Source organism: Schistocerca cancellata, chromosome 3, assembly GCF_023864275.1.
Source record: "Schistocerca cancellata isolate TAMUIC-IGC-003103 chromosome 3, iqSchCanc2.1, whole genome shotgun sequence".
NCBI lineage: Eukaryota > Metazoa > Arthropoda > Insecta > Orthoptera > Acrididae > Schistocerca > Schistocerca cancellata.
Window position 1 is genome coordinate 36582917 of NC_064628.1, and position 19933 is coordinate 36602849.

General features: G+C 52.0%; 1 protein-coding gene across 2 annotated transcripts in view; it reads left to right on the forward strand.

Annotated features, from left to right (window-relative positions):
- The window catches only part of LOC126176858 (tripeptidyl-peptidase 2), a 347489-nt gene that overhangs the window by 3118 nt on the left and 324438 nt on the right, over positions 1 to 19933 (forward strand). The window lies entirely within an intron of this gene.

The window sequence follows — 19933 nt, forward strand, 5'->3', positions numbered from 1 at the left end:
CCTGTAATCTTATCTTAATCCTGCCATGTATTTGTCACTCTTCCTTTTTGGTCTTCTGTCTTCGATTTTGCTTTGCAAGGCAGTCTTTTCTACATTCTCATCCTCTTCTCGAAATGTGCCCAAAGAATTGTAAGTATATTTGAGTGAAACATGAAAATAAACTACTTGTGATGATGCTAAACTCTTTTGTAGTGGAAGCACTGGATGTACTTTTTGCCATTGGCACGTGTAACAGCTTCTGCCAATGATACATATGGAGGCATCAGTTTGGCTCGTCATTAGTTTTTGTGTTAAAGGTCTCGCAGCTGTACAAGAACACAGGGAATGCCAGTGATTCCATGAAACACATCTTAGTCATTTTGTATATTGCCCAGTTCTGTAAAATCTTAGTGAATTTAACCATTGCAGCTCTGCCAAGGAAGATTTGTCTTTTTATTTCTTTAGGACAGTTTCCTGTATCATTGATCAGGGATCAAACATATACATAATCTTTCACTACCTCCAGATCCTGTAAACTGAATTTGGTCTAAAGCTTGGTCATTAAGAACTGTTAGTTTGGATTCTTCCTTGGTTATCTCTAAACCAAAACTTGAACTATGTCTTCACCCAGGTGACCAGACCACAAAGTTCTTCCTCACTTTCTGCTATGAGGGTAGAATCATATATGTAAAGCATTAGGTTGTTGATTTTCATGTTGCCAATTGAAATTCCACCATCCCAGCCATCCAGTGCATCCCTGATGACTGACCCTGCATGGATTTTATAAAGCTGGGTTGACAGTATACAACCTTGCCTAACTCCATTTGTCACATCAAAAAGCTCTGAATGTTCACCACCCGCTTTTTTGGGTATAGTATGACTGAACATTATAAAGGCCTTTTAGTGATGACACTAGGTGTTTTGAAACATCAAATTCATTGAGCACATGCTGGAGCCCATCCCACAATCAAAGGCATTTTTATAACTCATGAAACAAATGAAATCAGGGATACAGATCTGTTATCTGCCTTAAAATTCACTAATAAACACTGGAAAGCCCTGGTAGGGATATCAGCAATGTAGGAAAAGGTAGATTGCTACTTGTCGTAAAAAAAAAAAAACATGTTAGGTTGCAGACAGGTACAATTAAGACACTTACATAAAGCTTTCAGCCACAGCCTTCATCAGCAAAAGAGAATCGCAAAACATTCATACACACAAGCAAGTGCACTTGTGCACATGACTGCCTACTCTGGCATTTCGGGCTGGTGTGCAACCGCCATGTGGGATGCAAGCAGCAGTCTGGAGGGGGAGGGATAGTAGTGTACAGAATGGGAGAGAGATGAATACTGTCTGGCAGTGTGTGTGGGGACTAGAGTACCAACAGGTGCAGTGTCAGGAGGTTGTTGGATAGGGAGATGGGGAAAACAGGAGTGGGGAAAGATTGGTGGGTGTGTTGGCAAAGGGTGGCAAAAAGAGGGTGGGCGATGAGAATGGTGAAGAGATGGTAGGAGGGGGGGGGGGGGGTTGAATTGTTGGGTGTAGGGACAGTATGCTACCGTAGATTGAGGCACGAATAATTACGGAAGCAGAGAATGTGTTCTAAGGATAACTCTCATCTGTGCAGTTCAGAAAAGCTGGTGGTGTAGGGGAGAATCCAGATGGCTTGGGTAGTGAAGCAGCCATTGAAATCAAGCAAATTGTGTTCAGCTGCATGTTGTGTCAAAGGGTGGTTTACTTTGCTCTTGACCTTAGTTTGACAGTGGCCATTCATCCTTCTGGAGAGTTGGTTGGTAGTCATACCAAAATAAAAAGCTGTGCAATGATTGCAAGAGAGCTGGTAAACAACGTGGTTGCTTTCACAGGTGGCCCAGCCCCTGATGGGGATAGGATAAACTTGTGACAAGACTAGAATAGGAAGTGCTGGGTGGATGGATTGGGCAGATCTTGCACCTGTGTCTTCCACAGTGCTATGGTCGTTGTGGCAAGGGGTTGGGTGGGCAGTGCCATAGGGATGGACTAGGATGTCGTGGAGGTTGGGTGGATGAAGGAATGCCACTTTGGGAGGTGTGGGAAGTATCTCAGGTAGGATGTCCCTCATTCCAGGGCACGATGATAGGTACTCAAAGCCCTGGCGACGTATGTAGTTCAGTTGTTCCAGTCTTGGCTGGTATTGGGTGATGTAGGGAACACTCCTTCATGGCTGGTTCTTGGGATGGTTGGAGGATTGGGTGTGTGTGTGTGTGGGGGGGGGGGAGGAATGACACGGGAGATTGTGCGGATTAGGTTGGGGGTAGCACCTCCTTGTGAAGGCCTCGGTGAGAACCTCAGCATACTGAGCAAGGGAGTTCTTGTCGCTGCAGATACATGTCCCCGGGTGGCCAGGCTGCATGGGAGGGATATTTTGGTGCGAAAGGGATGAGCCGTCAAAATGCAAGTATCTTCATGAACTGGACTCAGGGCCAAGGGATCGTATCTTTGTTCCTTCACAGCCTCAACACATTATCTCCCATCTGCTTCATGTGACCCTTGGCAACCCAGTGCACCACCTTCTTAGAGGTTGACTTCTACTCTGGTGGCTCCATCTGCACCTCTGTCTATATTAAACCCACAAACCACCAACAGTACACTACTATTCCTTCCCCGCCTCCTTTAAAATTGCTGCTTGCGTCCCACTTGATAGTTACACTCCGGCCCAAGATCCTAGAGTTGGTCGTCACGTGTGCGGTAGGTTTGCTTGCTTGTGCATATAAATGGTGTGTGTTTCTCTTTTGCTGATTAAGGCTGTGACCAAAAGCTTTATGTAAGTGTCTTTTAATTGTGCGTGTTTACAACTTAACATGTTTTCCTTATGGTAAGTAGCAATCTATCTTCGCCTAGACTGTTAAATTCATGATTGCCTCTCTAGTATCTTTACCTGTCACAAATGTTCTGCAGATTGCTGGAATAGGCATTGGTTTATGGTGTATAGGACGATGTTGTAGCATGCAGTGTTAATGCTATAGTCTAATAGTTGCAGTCCCTGACTGATCCTTTCTTGTGAAGAGGAATTAGAACAAATGTAGTCCTGTCTTTAGGCCATTAACCAGTTTTTCCCTCCCCCTGCGGGCCCGGGGGTTAGAATAGCCCAGCACAGTAGCCAGTGGGGCTGCCATGTACCCTGTTGGTTGTAGCCCCCTGACAACCGAGAACACTCAGCTGATGCCTGCGCTGGTAACTCCCCATGTATACTGTGGAGTAGATGTCCATCTCTCTGAGGCATCGGGATTCCCGGCAATGGCCATCCTGCCAGGTGGCCCTTGCTGAGGGTGGGTGGTACCCGTGGGGAGGGCCACTGGTTGGAGTAGGTGGCATGAGGACGGATGACACGCCATGAAGCGTAGTACATCATCTCTTGCTGGTGGTCCGCTGCCAGCAGTCTCTAAGCGGCCGAAGTCTAACTTCAGTGCGAAGAAATATGACTCCAAATCATTCCCCTCCCTGGCCACACCATGGGAGGAACTTCAGGCCAAGGATGACAGTGATGTTCATTCACCCTGATACCTTGTATGTATGAGAGTTGATGGGGAACCTTTCATGTCCATGAAGCCTTGGTTTTTTGTGGAGCATTTGGAGGACAAGTTTGGGGAGGTGGAGGGCTTGTCCAAAATGCACTCTGGGTCAGTCTTGATAAAAACAACATCCTCTGCCCAGTCATCCCCCTCTGGGTCCAGGGGTAAGAATAGGCCCGAGGTATTCCGGCCTGTTGTAAGAGGCGACTAAAAGGAGTTTCATACGTTTTGGCCTTTGTGATGGTCCCCTGTAGGATTTGATTTCCATTCTTCAAAATTTTCCCGAAGTGCGAGCCAATTGGGGAAGGGTGCCTTACATGGTGCATTGAAATCTTTAGTCCATTTTCTTGTCATCGCATTGCAGTCCCGCCCATTCTCATCGCTTGGGCAAGGACACCTACATTGGTGCGTTTTCCGCCATATAGTATGCAGTGTCGCTTTCTGCATCGACAATGACTGTGGACTTATTTGCACCTGATATCCAGCATGGTAGCCAGTCTGTTGTGGTGAGTCCACCATGTACCCTGTTGGTTGTAGCACCCGACCACACAGGGATCACTCTGCTGATGCCTGCGCTATTAACTCCCCGTGTATGCCATGGAGTAGATGTCCATCATCCTGGGGCATCGGGACTCCCAGCAATGGCCATCCTGCTAGGTGGCCTTTGCTGTGGCTGGTTGGTGCCTTCTGGAGGATCTCTGGTCGGAGTGGGTGACATCAGGGCGGATGACATGTTATGAAGTCTATCATCTCATGCTGGTGGTGAAACACCAGCAGTCTTTAAGCATTCACGAGCTCAATTCAACACACATAAGTATGACCCCAAATCATTTCCCTCCCTGGCCACATCATGGGAGGAAAGTCAGGCTAAGGATGGTAGCGGATCTTATTCGCCCCGGTACCTTGTATGTTCAAGAGCTGATGGGAATCTTTCATGACGATGGAGCCCCAATTTTTTGTTCAGCGTTTAGAGGACAAGTTTGGGGAGGTGGAGGGCTTGTCCAAAATGAGATCTGGGTCGGTATTGATCAAAACAGCAACCTCTGCCCAGTCACAAGTGTTACTCGCTTGTGACAAGCTGGGGGATGTTTCTGTAACCATGGTCCAGGGTATCATATTTCACAGGGACCTTCTTTTGCAGTCTGATGATGAGCTGTGCGCCAATTTAGAGCGACAAGGTGTATATTTCGTCCGGCATGTCCACTGGGGTCTGAGGGATAATCAGGTTGCCACTTGTGCCTTCATCTTGGCCTTCGAGGGTGATACATTGCCCGAGAAGGTCAAGGTGGTGGTCTACCGCTGTGATGTAAACCCTACATCCCTCCCCCGATGCGGTGCTTTAAGTGTTGGAAGTTCGGCTTGTCTTGATTGCAGATGCCCATCACATCCCAATACTCCATGTGCCCCGCCTCCCATTTGTGTCAACTGTGGAGAGCACCATTCGCCTTGCTCGCCAGACTGCCAGATTTTCCAGAAAGAAAGGAAAATCACGGAGTAAAAGACCCTGGACCGACTGACCTACACTGAGGCTAAGAGAAAATTTGAATACCTGTATCCTGTGCGTATGACATCATCTTAAGCCGCCACTACAACAGTTCTGGCACCATCAGCTCCGCCAACCCGTCACCTCTCGGAGCTGGAAGACTACACCTGCCCCCTTGATGGTGGGGGACATTTCCCTTCTTGTAGCTCCTGCACCTCCTACTTCAGGAGCAACACCCCCCCCCCCCCCCCCCCTCCAACCATCGGGGACATCCATCCCCATTTCTAAGACCGAGAAACATAAGTCTTCTTTGGCTTCACTTGCTAGGAAGGGGTCCCTTGGGTCACTCCCTTCCCAGGTTTCTGCTAGTGGGAGAGATGACACCTGCCACTGGCTGAAAAGCCCAAAAGCAGCCAGTTGTAGGGCTTCACGCTCATCCTCAGTCACGGAGACTGAGCCATTGAAGTCCTCCCAGTCAGGGAAACCCAGGGGGCAGCGAGAGAGATCCAAAAAGAAAACACCTAAGACCAAGGAAATTTCAATGGCAGCCACACCACAGCTACCTACAAGCTCTGTGTCTGAGGATGGGGTGGAGATTTTGGTGTCCACTGTGGACCTAGATCTCACCAGACCCTCAGACACAAAGGTTATAGACTACTCGGGCAATAAGTCGGTGGCAGCAGGTGACTCTGAGGCGTAAACTACCTCATTGAATATTCCATGCCTACCCATTCTCACGATGATGTCATCCTCCAGTGGAATTGGGGCAGTTTTTTCCACCACATGGCTGAGCTACGGTAACTGTTAAGCTGTACACCTGCTATCTACATTGTCCTCTGGGAAACCTGGTTCCCGGCAATGCGAACCTCTGCCCTCCACAGCTATAAGGGATATTACAGGAACTGTAGCAACTATAATAGTGTGTCAGGTGGAGTTTGCGTTTACATCCTAAACTCAGTCTGTAGTGAACCTGTGCCCCCTTCAAACCCCTCTTGAAGCCGTGGCTGTCAGAATAAGGACGACACAGGAAATAACTGTCTGCAATGTATATCTTCCTCCAGATGGTGCAGTACCCCTGAATGTATTATTGGGTGCACTGATTGATCAACTTCCTTAACCTTTCCTACATTTGGGTGATTTTAACACCCATAACCTCTTATGGGGTGGCACTGTGCTTACTGGCCGAGACAGAGATGTCGAAACTTTACTGTCTCAGTTTGACCTGTGCCTCTTAAATACTGGGGCTGCCACAAATTTCAGTGTGGTTCATGGTAGTTACTCGGCCATTGATTTTCACCTCAGCTGTCACTGTTGAATCTCCTCCAAACGGTAACATTGATGTGATGGTTGAGCAGGTGACTACAATTATTGTTTCTGCGGCAGAAAATGCTATCCCTCACTCTTTAGGGTGTCCAAGGCGTAACGCAGTCCCTTGGTGGTTGCCGGAAGTTTCTGAATCAATTGAGGAGCTTCGGCAAGCTCTACAGCGGCATACTTCCCTGGAGCACCTCATAGCCTTTAAACAGCTCAGTGCCCGCATTCGCCAACTTATCAAACGACAGAAGCAGGAGTGTTCAGAGATATACGTCTTGACCATTGGGTGCCAAGTCTGGGCAAAGATCAAATGTCTTTTTGGGTACCAGACCGCAACAGGTGTTCTCCGTGTTACCATAAATGGTGTGTTATCTACCAACACAAACACGATTGCTGAGCAGTTCGCTCGAGCCTCTGCATCAGAGCATTAGCCCCCAGCCATTTTCACTCTCAAACGGCAGCTGGAAGGGAAAGTTCTCTCATTCACTACACGCCACAGTGAATCCTATATAACGCCCATTTACAGAGTGGGAGCTCCTCAGTGCCCTTGCAAATTGCCCCAACACAGCTCCTGGGCCTGATCAGATCTGCAGCCAGATGATTGAACATCTCTCATCAGGCTACAAGCGACTTCTCCTCATGGTCTTCAACCGGATCTGGTCCCCCCTGCGGGTCCGGGGTAAGAATAGGCCCGAGGTATTCCTGCCTGTCATAAGAGGCGACTAAAAGCAGTTTCAACCGTTTCGGCCTTCCATGTGATGGTCCCCCTTGGGGTTTGACCTCCTTTTTTTTTACAATTCTACAGAAGTACGAGCCTTTTGGGGAAGGACGCCTTATGTGGTGTATCACTGGTCCTCAGTGCACTCAGACCTTGGCACTCAGCATTGTAATGGCGTTGTAACCACACCCATTATTCCTCAAATTGGGCCTAAACGCCTGATGGGTACAAGTTACGCCCATAGTGCATCCCCATGTGCACCTATGATCATGATGGACTTTCCATGGCACCTGACATCCAGCACGGTAGCCAGCCCGTTGTGGTGAGGTGGTCATGTACCCTCTGGGTTGCAGCCCCCTGACAACACTGGGATCGTACTGCCGATACCTGAGCTGCACCCTCCCCACGTCGGCCAAGGAGTAGATGCCCGTCTCCTTGGGGCATCAGGACTCCCGGCAACGGTCATCCTGCCAGGTGGCCCTTGCTGAGGCTGGGTGGCGCCCGTGGGGAGAGCCCCTGGTCGGAGTGGGTGGTATCGGGGCGGACGTTTCGCAGATGAAATGTCAACATGTATTAGGTCGATCTGCGGCCGAGTCTTTTAAAAAGAAAGGTACTGTCTCTGGTTCTGGTTCTCCTGACCTTTCCCCCTTGGCCACTCCCTGGGAGGAAGGACAGGCCCGCCGGCTTGGGGCGAAGTACTTCCCCCGCTATTTAGTCTGTTCTTGGACCGATGGGGGGACGTTCGCCACCTCCAAGCCCATGTTCTTTGTCCAGCACATCGAGGACATCTTCGGGGAAATAGAGGCTCTCAGTAAAATGCGTTCGGGGTCCGTTCTTATAAAGACCACTTCCGCCACACTGTAGGCGGCACTCCAGGCGTGCGACCGACTAGGGGACATCACAGTGTCCATTGTCCCGCATCTGGTACTAAATAGGACGCAGGGGGTTATTTTTCATTGGGACCTCCTGCTGCAATCTGATGAGGAGCTCAGTGCCAACCTGGAGTGCCGAGGCGTGCATTTCGTCCGGCGAGTCCAGTGCGGCCCCAAAGACCGTCGCATCGACACCGGGGCGTTCTCCCGGAGAAGGTAAAGGTGATGTGCTACCGGTGCGGTGTGCGACCTTACGTCCCGCCTCCAATGCGCTGCTTTCGGTGTTTGTGCTTTGGGCACATGTCATCACGGTGTGAGGCTGAGCCCCTTTGTGGCGATTGTGGACGTCCTCTTCGTGAGGAACATACATGCACCCCACCACCTCGGTGCGTCAATTGTCCTGGCATCCACTTGCCTAGATCTTTAGACTGCCCTGCGTATCAGATGGAGAAGAAGATTCAAGAATTAAAAACTTTGGATCGTCTCTCTTATTCTGAGGCCAGGAAGAAGTATTACCGCCTCCATCCCGTGACATTGACAACTTCGTTTGCCTCAGTCGTGTCCACTCCTTCCACAGTATCCTCACCCCTATCCTGTCCCCCCTCCACCTCCTCACCCCATCCGGGGTCTATGCCTCCGCCTCCCAAATCCCTCCCTTCCAAATCCCCCTCCCTCGCGGCCCCTGCCCCCTCTGCCCCAGGGGCCACCCTTCGTCCTCCTCCTCCCCCTTTGCCGCCTGAGAAGCGATCCTTTTCTCAGGTGTCCATCGGGGAAACGTTCCGGACCCCGGCTTCAGAGGTCCGGCGTTCCAAAACGGACCCCGCGCGTGAGTACCTTCTTCGGGTCCAGCCCACCATCCCCGTGCCTCATCGGACTTCCAAGAAGGCCTCCAAGAAGTAGTCTTTCTCCCCCTCTCCACCCTGGCGTGTTTCGTCTGACGCTCTGTCCGTGAGTCGCTGCTCCCGGCCGTCTTCAGTTTCGCCGGGACGCTCTGCTGCCAGGCGCTCAGCTGGCCTCTCGTCGGCGAATGATGCTGCCCCTACTACGCAACCCGGGAAAGCGTCCGCAGCTGGCGACGACTCGATGGAACAGGATCCGCCTCCCGCCGGTTGTAGCGTTGTTCCCTCGAAACCTGGCCCTCCGCGGCCGTCGAGGTGACCAGCTCTTCACCCGTTTTGTTCCCCCCTTTTTTCTGACTAGCGATGGCTTTGTTACATTGGAACATAAGAGGTATTCGATCTAATCGGGAGGAATTACAACTGCTCCTCCGCCTGCACTGTCCGCTCGTCCTTGGTCGCCAGGAAACCAAGTTGCACCCAACTGACCGTATTGCTTTTACCCACTATACCTCGGAGCGGTCTGACCTCACCCCTGTGGACGGTATTCCAGCTCATGGTGGGGTCATGTTGCTCGTTCGGGCCGATGTCTATTACCATCCCATCCCATTGACCACCCCACTCCAAGCAATAGCTGTCCGTATTACTCTTTCTGCCTTTACTGTTTCTGTTTGTATCGTCTACACTCCATCGTCATCCGCAGTTAGTCGGGCTGACATGATGCACCTGATTGTTCAGCTTCCTCCGCCGTTTTTATCGTTTGGTGACTTCAATGCCCATCATCGCCTTTGGGGCTCTCCTGCATCCTGTCAGAGAGGCTCCCTCTTGGCGGATGTCTTCAACCATCTCAATCTTGTCTGCCTCAATACTGGCGCCCCGACTTTCCTCTCGGACTCTACTCATACCTACTCCCACTTGGACCTCTCGATCTGTTCTACCACTCTTGCTGTCGGTTCGAGTGGTATGTCCTTTCTGACACCTATTCGAGTGACCACTTTCCCTGTGTCGTTCGTCTCCTGCACCACATCCCATCCCCACGTCCTTCAAGCTGGAACATACCGAAAGCTGACTGGGGACTTTACTCCTCCCTGGCGACCTTTCCGGACCACGATTTTCTCAGTTGTGACAGTCAGGTCGAATACCTCACGGCTGTTATCATCACTGCTGCCGAACGTTCCATTCTTCGTACTGCCTCTTCTTAACGTCGCGTTTCCGTCCCCTGGTGGAATGAGGCTTGTCGAGACACTATCCGTGCTCGACGACGTGCTTTACGCACCTTTCGCCGCCATCCTACGTTGGCGAATTGTATTGGATATAAACGACTCCGAGCGCAATGCCGTAGAGTCATCAAAGACAGCAAAAAAGCTTGTTGGGCCCCTTTCACCAGCTCCTTTAACAGTTTTACTCCCTCTTCTGTCGTCTGGGGTGGCCTGCGCCGGCTGTCGGGCATTAAGGCCCACTCCTCGGTACCTGGCCTGACTTCAGGTGATGAGGTCCTCGTTGATCCTGTGGATATCTCCAACGCCTTCGGCCGCTTTTTCGCGGAGGTTTCAAGCTCCGCCCATTACCACCCTGCCTTCCTTCCCAGGAAAGAGGCAGAAGAGGCTCGGCGACCTTCCTTCCACTCGCTGAATCTAGAAAATTATAATGCCCCCTTTACTACGCGGGAACTCGAACGTGCACTTGCACTGTCCCGGTCCTCTGCTCCGGGGCCAGATGCCATTCACGTTCAGATGCTGGCACACCTTTCTCCGGCAGGCAAAAAGCTTCCTTCTTCGTACCTACAATCGCATCTGGACCGAAGGTCAGGTCCCCATGCGTTGGCGTGATGCCGTTGTTGTTCCTATACCCAAACCTGGGAAGGATAGACACCTTCCTTCTAGTTACCGCCCCATTTCTCTTACAAGCTGTGTCTGTAAGGTGATGGAGCGCATGGTTAATGCTCGGTTAGTGTGGATTCTTGAATCTCGACGGCTACTTACTAATGTCCAATGCGGCTTTCGTCGCCGCCGCTCCGCTGTTGACCACCTCGTGACCTTGTCGACATTCATCATGAACAACTTTTTGCGAAGGCGCCAAACGGTAGCCGTGTTCTTCGACTTGGAGAAGGCTTATGACACCTGTTGGAGAGGAGGTATCCTTCGCACTATGCACAGGTGGGGTCTACGCGGTCGCCTGCCCCTTTTTATTGATTCCTTTTTAACGGATCGAAAGTTTAGGGTACGTGTGGGCTCCGTATTGTCCGACGTCTTCCTCCAGGAGAACGGAGTGCCTCAGGGCTCCGTCTTGAGCGTAGCCCTTTTTGCCATCGCGATCAATCCAATTATGGATTGCATTCCACCTAATGTCTCAGGCTCTCTCTTTGTCGATGACTTCGCGATTTACTGCAGTGCCCAGAGAACATGCCTCCTGGAGCGCTGCCTTCAGCGTTGTCTAGACAGCCTCTACTCATGGAGCGTGGCAAATGGCTTCCGGTTCTCTGAAGAAAAGACGGTTTGTATCAACTTTTGGCGATATAAAGCGTTCCTTCAGCCATCCTTACATCTCGGTCCCGTTGTTCTCCCATTCGTGGACACAACAAAGTTTCTAGGGCTCACGTTGGACAGGAAACTTTGTTGGTCTCCACATGTCTCTTATTTGGCGGCCCGTTGTACACGTTCCCTTAATGTCCTCAGAGTTCTTAGCGGTTCATCTTGGGGAGCGGATCGCACTGTCCTGCTTCGCTTGTATCGGTCCATAGTCCGATCGAAGCTGGATTATGGGAGCTTCGTCTAGTCGTCCGCTCGGCCGTCCCTCTTACGCCGGCTCAACTCCATCCACCATCGGGGGATATGTCTTGCGACCGGAGCCTTCTACACTAGTCCTGTCGAGAGTCTTTATGCTGAAGCTGCCGAGTTACCGTTGACCTACCGGCGCGACGTACTGCTTTGTCGGTACGCCTGCCGGCTGTCGTCTATGCCCGACCACCCCTCTTACAAGTCCTTCTTCGCCGATTCTCTCGACTGTCAGTACGGGTTGTATGTGTCTGCCCTGCTGCCCCCCGGAGTCCGCTTCCGTCGCCTGCTTCGACAATTGGATTTTGCCCTCCCTACCACCTTCAGAGAGGGTGAGAGCCCGACACCACCTTGGCTCCAGGCTCCGGTTCATATTTATCTCGACCTCAGCTCACTCCCGAAGGATGGTACTCCGGCTGCAATGTATTGCTCACGGTTTGCCGAACTTCGTGCTCGACTTGCCGGTCACACCTTTATTTACACCGATGGCTCCAAAACTGACGATGGTGTCGGCTGTGCCTTTGTCGTCGGGGCCGCCACATTTAAATACCGGCTCCTCGACCAATGTTCCAGCTTTACGGCCGAGCTTTTTGCTCTCCATCAGGCCGTTCAGTATGCCCGCCGCCACCACCATTCATCATATGTACTCTGCTCTGACTCACTCAGTGCTCTTCAGAGCCTTGGAGCTCCCTATCCGGTCCATCCCTTGATTCAACGGATACAGCAGTCCCTCCATTATTTCGCTGATAACGGTGGTTCTGTCAGCTTTCTGTGGGTTCCCGGACATGTGGGAGTGCCTGGGAATGAGGCTGCAGATGCTGCGGCCAAGGCTGCAGTCCTCCTGCCTCGGCCAGCCTCCCATTGTGTCCCGTCATCCGACGTTCGTGGGGATGTCTGTAAGAGGCTTGTGTCGTTGTGGTGGGATGCTTGGTCATCCCTCCAAGGAAACAAGCTCCGGGCAGTGAAACCGCTACCAACTGCTTGGACAACATCCTCCCGACCATCTCGGCGCGAGGAGGTCCTTCTGACCAGGTTGCGGATTGGGCATTGCCGGTTTAGCCACCGCTACCTGCTCTCCGGTGACCCAGCCCCGCAGTGCCCTTGTGGTCAGGTATTAACAGTGCGCCATGTTTTATTGTCGTGTCCCCGTTTTAGTCAATTTCGTGTTGTCCTGTCCCTGCCATCTACTTTACCGGATGTTTTAGCTGATGACGCTCGAGCAGCTGCTCGTATTCTGCGTTTTATAACTTTAACTGGCTTGTCCAAAGACATCTAACTCTTTCACTTATTTTATCTGCATCTTTGTAAGAACTTTCTGGTGCCCCCCCCCCCCCCCCCCTTGAGTTTTACTAGATTCTACACTCCTGGAAATGGAAAAAAGAACACATTGACACCGGTGTGTCAGACCCACCATACTTGCTCCGGACACTGCGAGAGGGCTGTACAAGCAATGATCACACGCACGGCACAGCGGACACACCAGGAACCGCGGTGTTGGCCGTCGAATGGCGCTAGCTGCGCAGCATTTGTGCACCGCCGCCGTCAGTGTCAGCCAGTTTGCCGTGGCATACGGAGCTCCATCGCAGTCTTTAACACTGGTAGCATGCCGCGACAGCGTGGACGTGAACCGTATGTGCAGTTGACGGACTTTGAGCGAGGGCGTATAGTGGGCATGTGGGAGGCCGGGTGGACGTACCGCCGAATTGCTCAACACGTGGGGTGTGGGGTCTCCACAGTACATCGATGTTGTCGCCAGTGGTCGGCGGAAGGTGCACGTGCCCGTCGACCTGGGACCGGACCGCAGCGACGCACGGATGCACGCCAAGACCGTAGGATCCTACGCAGTGCCGTAGGGGACCGCACCGCCACTTCCCAGCAAATTAGGGACACTGTTGCTCCTGGGGTATCGGCGAGGACCATTCGCAACCGTCTCCATGAAGCTGGGCTACGGTCCCGCACACCGTTAGGCCGTCTTCCGCTCACGCCCCAACATCGTGCAGCCCACCTCCAGTGGTGTCGCGACAGGCGTGAATGGAGGGACGAATGGAGACGTGTCGTCTTCAGCGATGAGTGTCGCTTCTGCCTTGGTGCCAATGATGGTCGTATGCGTGTTTGGCGCCGTGCAGGTGAGCGCCACAATCAGGACTGCATACGACCGAGGCACACAGGGCCAACACCCGGCATCATGGTGTGGGGATCGATCTCCTACACTGGCCGTACACCACTGGTGATCGTCGAGGGGACACTGAATAGTGCACGGTACATCCAAACCGTCATCGAACCCATCGTTCTACCATTCCTAGACCGGCAAGGGAACTTGCTGTTCCAACAGGACAATGCACGTCCGCATGTATCCCGTGCCACCCAACGTGCTCTAGAAGGTGTAAGTCAACTACCCTGTCCAGCAAGATCTCCGGATCTGTCCCCCATTGAGCATGTTTGGGACTGGATGAAGCGTCGTCTCACGCAGTCTGCACGCCCAGCACGAACGCTGGTCCAACTGAGGCGCCAGGTGGAAATGGCATGGCAAGCCGTTCCACAGGACTACATCCAGCATCTCTACGATCGTCTCCATGGGAGAATAGCAGCCTGCATTGCTGCGAAAAGTGGATATACACTGTACTAGTGCCGACATTGTGCATGCTCTGTTGCCTGTGTCTATGTGCCTGTGGTTCTGTCAGTGTGATCATGTGATGTATCTGACCCCAGGAATGTGTCAATAAAGTTTCCCCTTCCTGGGACAATGAATTCACGGTGTTCTTATTTCAATTTCCAGGAGTGTATGTGCTCTAACAATTGTGACTGGGCGCTAATGACCTCAGTAGTTGAGCGCCCAAAAAAAAAAAAAAAACAAAAAAAAACGGATCTGGTGTGATGACATCTTTCCATTGCAATGGCGGGAGAGCACCATCATTCCGGTGCTCAAACACAGTAAAAACCCTGTTGATGTGGGTAGCTATCGGTCCATCAGCCTCACCAACGTTCTTTATAAGCTGCTGGAACGTATGGTATGTCGGCTATTGGGTTGGGTCCTGGAGTCACGTTACCTACTGGCTCCATGTCAGGGCGGCTTCTGCCAGGGTCGCTCTACCACTGATAATGTTGTGTCCCTCGAGTCTGCCATCTGATCAGCCTTTTCCAGATGACAATACCTGGTTGCTGTCTCTTTTGACTTACGTAAAGCATACGACGGCAACGGCCTTGCTGCAGTGGATACACCGATTCCCGTGAGATCACCGAAGTTAAGCGCTGTCGGGCGTGGTCGGCACTTGGATGGGTGACCATCCAGGCCGCCATGCGCTGTTGCCATTTTTCAGGGTGCACTCAGCCTCGTGATGCCAATTGAGAAGCTACTCGACCGAATAGTAGCTAGCGGCTTCGGTCAAGAATACCATCTTACGACCGGGCATCGGTGTGCTGACCCCACGCCCCTCCTGTCCGCATCCTCCGCCGAGGATGTCACGGCAGTTAGATGGTCCCGGTAAGCCACTCGTGGCATGAAGACGGAGTGCTTTTTAAAGCATACAACACGACCTGGTGACGTCATATCCTTGCTACATTGTATGAGTGGGGTCTCCGGGGCCTGCTCCAGATTTTTATTTCCAAAATTTCCTGTTGCTCCGTACTTTCCGTGTCCAAGTTGTTGCCTGCCATAGTTGCATCCGTATCCAGGAGACTGGAGTCCCACAGGGCTCTGTATGAAGTGTCTCTGTTTTTAGCGGCCATTAACAGTCTAGCAGCAGCTGTTGGACCCTCCGTCTGACCTCTGTATGCAGACGACTTCTGCATTTCGTACTGGTGCTCCAGTACTGGTGTTGCTGAGCATCACCTACAGGGAGCCATCCAAAAGCCGCAATCATGTGTTCTAGCCCACAGCTTCCAGTTTTCAGCTGCAAAGTCGTGTGTTTTGCACTTCTGTTGGCGTTGTACCATTCATCCAGACCCAGAACTTTACTTTCATGACTATCCACTCAGTGTAGTGGAGACATATGAATTCTTAGGACTGGTTTTCGACACTCAGTTGACTTGGCTTCCTCATCTTCGTCAGCTTAAGCAGAAGTGTTGGCAGCACCTCAATGCCCTTCATTGCTTGAGCGACACCAATTGGCGTGCAGATTGCTCTACGCTACTGCGGCTCTACAGATCCCTTGTCCAATCCTGAAATGACTATGGGAGTGTGGTTTATGGTTCAGCAGCGCCCTCAGCGTTGCATTTACTCGACCCTGTCCCCCATTGCGGGGTTAGACTAGCAACAGGAGCTTTTAGGATAAGTGCGGTGACCAGTGTACTGGTGGAGGCTGGGGTCCCTCCATTGCATGTCAGACGTGCACAACTGCTCGCCAGTTACGTTGCACGTATTCGTAGTTCTCCTGAGCATCTGAATTACCATCTCCTTCTCGCGCCCGCAGCAGTCTATCTCCCGCATCGGCGGCCCGGGTCAGGCCTAATGATTGTGGTTTGCCTGCTGTCCCTTCTCTCCGAATTGGAGTCCTTCCCTTTGCTGCCTCTACTTGAGGCCACAGCTTCGTCTGGACCTTTCATGTGGCCCTAAGGACTCCGTTAACCCTGTGGCTCTCTGCTGTCACTTCCTCTCGATTCTTGACGTGTTACGGGTCTCTGAAGTGGTTTACACTGACGGCTCGATGGCTGATGCTCACGTAGGCTTTGTGTATGTTCATGGAGGACATATTGAACAGCACTCCTTGCCAGATGGCTGCAGTGTTTTCACTGCAGAGCTGGCGGCCATATCTCGTGCTCTTGAGCACATTCGCTTATGCCCTGGCAAGTCATTTCTGCTGTGTACTGACTCCTTGAACAGCTTACAAGCTATCGACAAGTGCTACCCTCGCCATCATCTGGCAGTGTCCATCCAAGAGTCCATTTATGCCCTGGAACGGTCCCGTCATTCAGTGGTGTTTGTGTGGATCCCTGGACACGGAATCCCAGGCAATGAACTTGCCGACAGGCTGGCCACACAGGCGACATGGAAAATGCTTCTGGAGATGGGCATCTCCGAAGCTGTTCTGTCTTATGCTGCCGGGTTTTCAGGCTTTGGGAGATGGAATGGCAAAACAGTACGCACAACAAGCTGCGTCCCCCTAGGGGGTCCACAACTCTTTTGTGGATACGTGCGTAGCGAGCACGGGACCCCGAGCTAATGTGGCCTTCCTTCCTTTCCGGGCTGCATACCTTCCCTTTCCGCATCCTTCCCCATCCCGCATCTTCGCCCCTCCTCCCCTCACCTCTGGCTCTTTGCTTCCCTTTCTCCCCATCTGGGAGTATGGTTTGTGCCTACGTCCGGAGACGGACGCTCGAAACTGTTCCAACTTCCTTGCTTTCTCCACTTGAAAGTCTTCGTCCGTCCTCTGTCCTTTTCTTTTCCTTTCCTCTTCTCTTTGCCCTTTTCTCCGCTGCGGCGTTTGAGACCCCTCTTCTTTCCTTTCCTCTTCTCTTTTTTCCTCCCTGTGCGTGTCTGAAGGCTGACTCACGCACCTCCATGCGTAGCCGGTGACGGGGTAACGCGTAATTCCCCGCCCCGGGTAGACAGGTAGGACACGTACGTACCCCCTGGTAACGGCCAGGCCCAGGGAGGGGTGATTACCCGAGCTGATACCTTCCGAAAGTGCCGATTGGTCCCTCCGTCCGTTTGTCGGGAGGTGTGACCTGAGGTGTGAACCATCACCTAAGGCGGGAGTGCCCTCAGTGAGGGCCCCCACAAGGGAGGAGCGCGCCATCGGAGACGCCGGTAATCATGGGGGATTCTTCCGCAATGGTTTCCTCACCTTCCACTATGTCTGCTCACAATCGTAAGTATACTGAGTCTCAGCCACAGACGGTTCTTCCATCGTTGCCACAGTTCCTTGTTGTTTCTCGGTCTGACGAAGGTCACGATTTCTCCACGGTCAACCCTTTCATTATTCAGAAAGGTGTCGACGCAATTGCAGGTCCTGTAAAGTCTTGTTCCAGATTACGGAATGGCACCCTGTTGTTAGAAACACACAGTGCCCTCCAGGCACAAAAATTGCTGCGTACTTCTCTGCTCCACACCTTCCCTGTCCGGGTGGAACCGCACCGTACCTTAAATTCCTCGCGTGGAGTCGTTTATACACGATCCCTCGATGGATTGTCTGACGAAGAAATTCAGCACTACCTGTCTGACCAGGGCGTAACGGCTGTTCATAGAGTTATGAAAAGGGTTGACGCAAACATCATTCCAACCCGCACTGTCTTCTTGACGTTTGACAAAGTTCAACTCCCATCGAAAATCTTAGCGGGCTATGAGATAATTTCCGTTCGCCCTTATGTCCCAAACCCTACGCGTTGCTATTGGTGTCAGCGGTTCAATCACACCAGCCAGTCCTGTTCCAATCCGGCCAAATGTGTTACGTGTGGCAAGGATGCCCATGAGGGTGCTTATCCACCTCCATCCCCTCGCTGCATCAACTGTATGGGTGACCACGCTGCTTCCTCTCGAGATTGCCCCGTTTTTAAGGACGAAAAGCTCATCCAGGAAATCAGAGTGAAGGAAAAGGTGTCGACCTTTGCTGCTCGAAAATTATTCGCCAGTCGCAAGCCCACCGTGCCTCAGACAGGAAAATACAGCACTGTCCTTGCTTCTCCTCGGCCAACAAAGGAGGCGGCCACGCAGACTTGCGACCTCACCTTCAGTGCCACGGTCGTCAGATCGGCCAGCCCAAAGATCGCTCGTTCAACCTCACCTCTTTCGCCTGCCCACTCTATGGCTCACCCTTCGTCGGGTTCTGCTAAATCGTTTTTACGTACCGCAACTTCACAACCATCGGTTCCTCCTTCATCTAAACATCATACTTCCAAGAAGGCTACAAAGAAACCCAGTTCCTCTCCTTCTCTGCCAAGGCGTGTCCCATCTACAGCACCACCTGGCGGAAATCGCCCTCGGCCGTCTTCTGTGTCGCCGAGGCGCACTGCTGGCGGCCGGTCAACCAGCCGATCGCTGGTGGCAGGGGCTGCTCCTGACCAACCTATGGATCAGGATCTTCTGCCTTCGGCTGAATGCCATTCCATGCTGTCGGTCACAAGCTCTGAGCAGTCGTTGAGTTGACAGCACCCTTGGTCACATTCCTCCATTTTCTGTTCACCCTATGTCCATTATCCAGCCAATCGGGATTAATTGTCGGTCCTCTTACGATCCTACTCGCCGGTCATCTTCTGTCTTCAGGAAACAAAGCTGCGTCCCCATGACCACTTTGTTCTCCCTCATTTTCAGTCTGTCCGATATGACCTCCCCTCTGTTGAAGGCACTCCAGCCCATGGAGGACTCATGATTCTTCTCCATGATACTCTCCATTATCACCCAATTCACTTAAACACTTCCTTCCAAGCTGTCGCCGTCCGTCTTTCCCTTTCTGGATACACGTTCTCTCTTTGTACTGTATACATTCCATCATCCACACCAATGGCACGAGCTGATCTCCTTCATCTTCTTGGTCAGCTTCCACCCCCCTATTTGCTGGTTGGGGACTTCAATGCCCACCACCCGCTTTGGGGATCTCCACATCCTTGTCCGCGTGGCTCTCTATTGCTAGACGTCTTCCACCAAGCGGATCTAGTTTGCCTCAACACTGGGGTCCCCACATTTTTGTCTGCCTCCACGACAAATTTATCTCATTTGGACCTTGAGGTCGGTACTGTTCCGCTAGCTCGGCGCTTCGAATGGTTCGCCCTTGATGATACACACTCGAGTGACCACTTTCCATGTGTCCTTCGACTGCAGCCTCCACTGCCATATATGCGCTCGCGACGCTGGAAATTTGCCCAAGCCGATTGGACACTTTTTTCGTCTCTAGCGACATTCGATGACCGTCGCTTTCCCAGCGTCAACGATGAGGTCACACATATTACCAACGTTATTCTTACAGCTGCGGAATGTTCAATACCACACACCTCCGAATTGCCCCGGCGCCCCCCAGTTCCTTGGTGGAACGAGGCATGCCGTGACGCAATACGTGAGCGGCAACGTGCTCTTCGCATTTTCCGTCACCATCCTACTTTGGCCAACTGTATCCGCTATAAGCAGCTCCGTGCGTGATGCCGTCGCGTCATCCGCGATAGCAAGAAGGCAAGCTGGAAATTCTTTATTAGCTCATTTAACACCTTCACTCCCTCCTCGGAGGTTTGGAGTCGGCTTCGACGGTTCTCAGGCGCGCCTAGTTTCTCCCCGGTCTCTGGGCTCACTGTCGCGCATGATACCTTAGTGGACCCCGTCGCAATTTCTAACTCGTTGGGTCAGCACTTTGCTGAGATTTCGAGCTCTTCAAATTACCCGCCAGCGTTTCTCCCGAAGAAACGTGCAGCAGAAGTGCGACATCTTGCTTTCTCCTCTCAAAATCACGAAAGCTACAATACTGTTTTCTCCATGCTGGAACT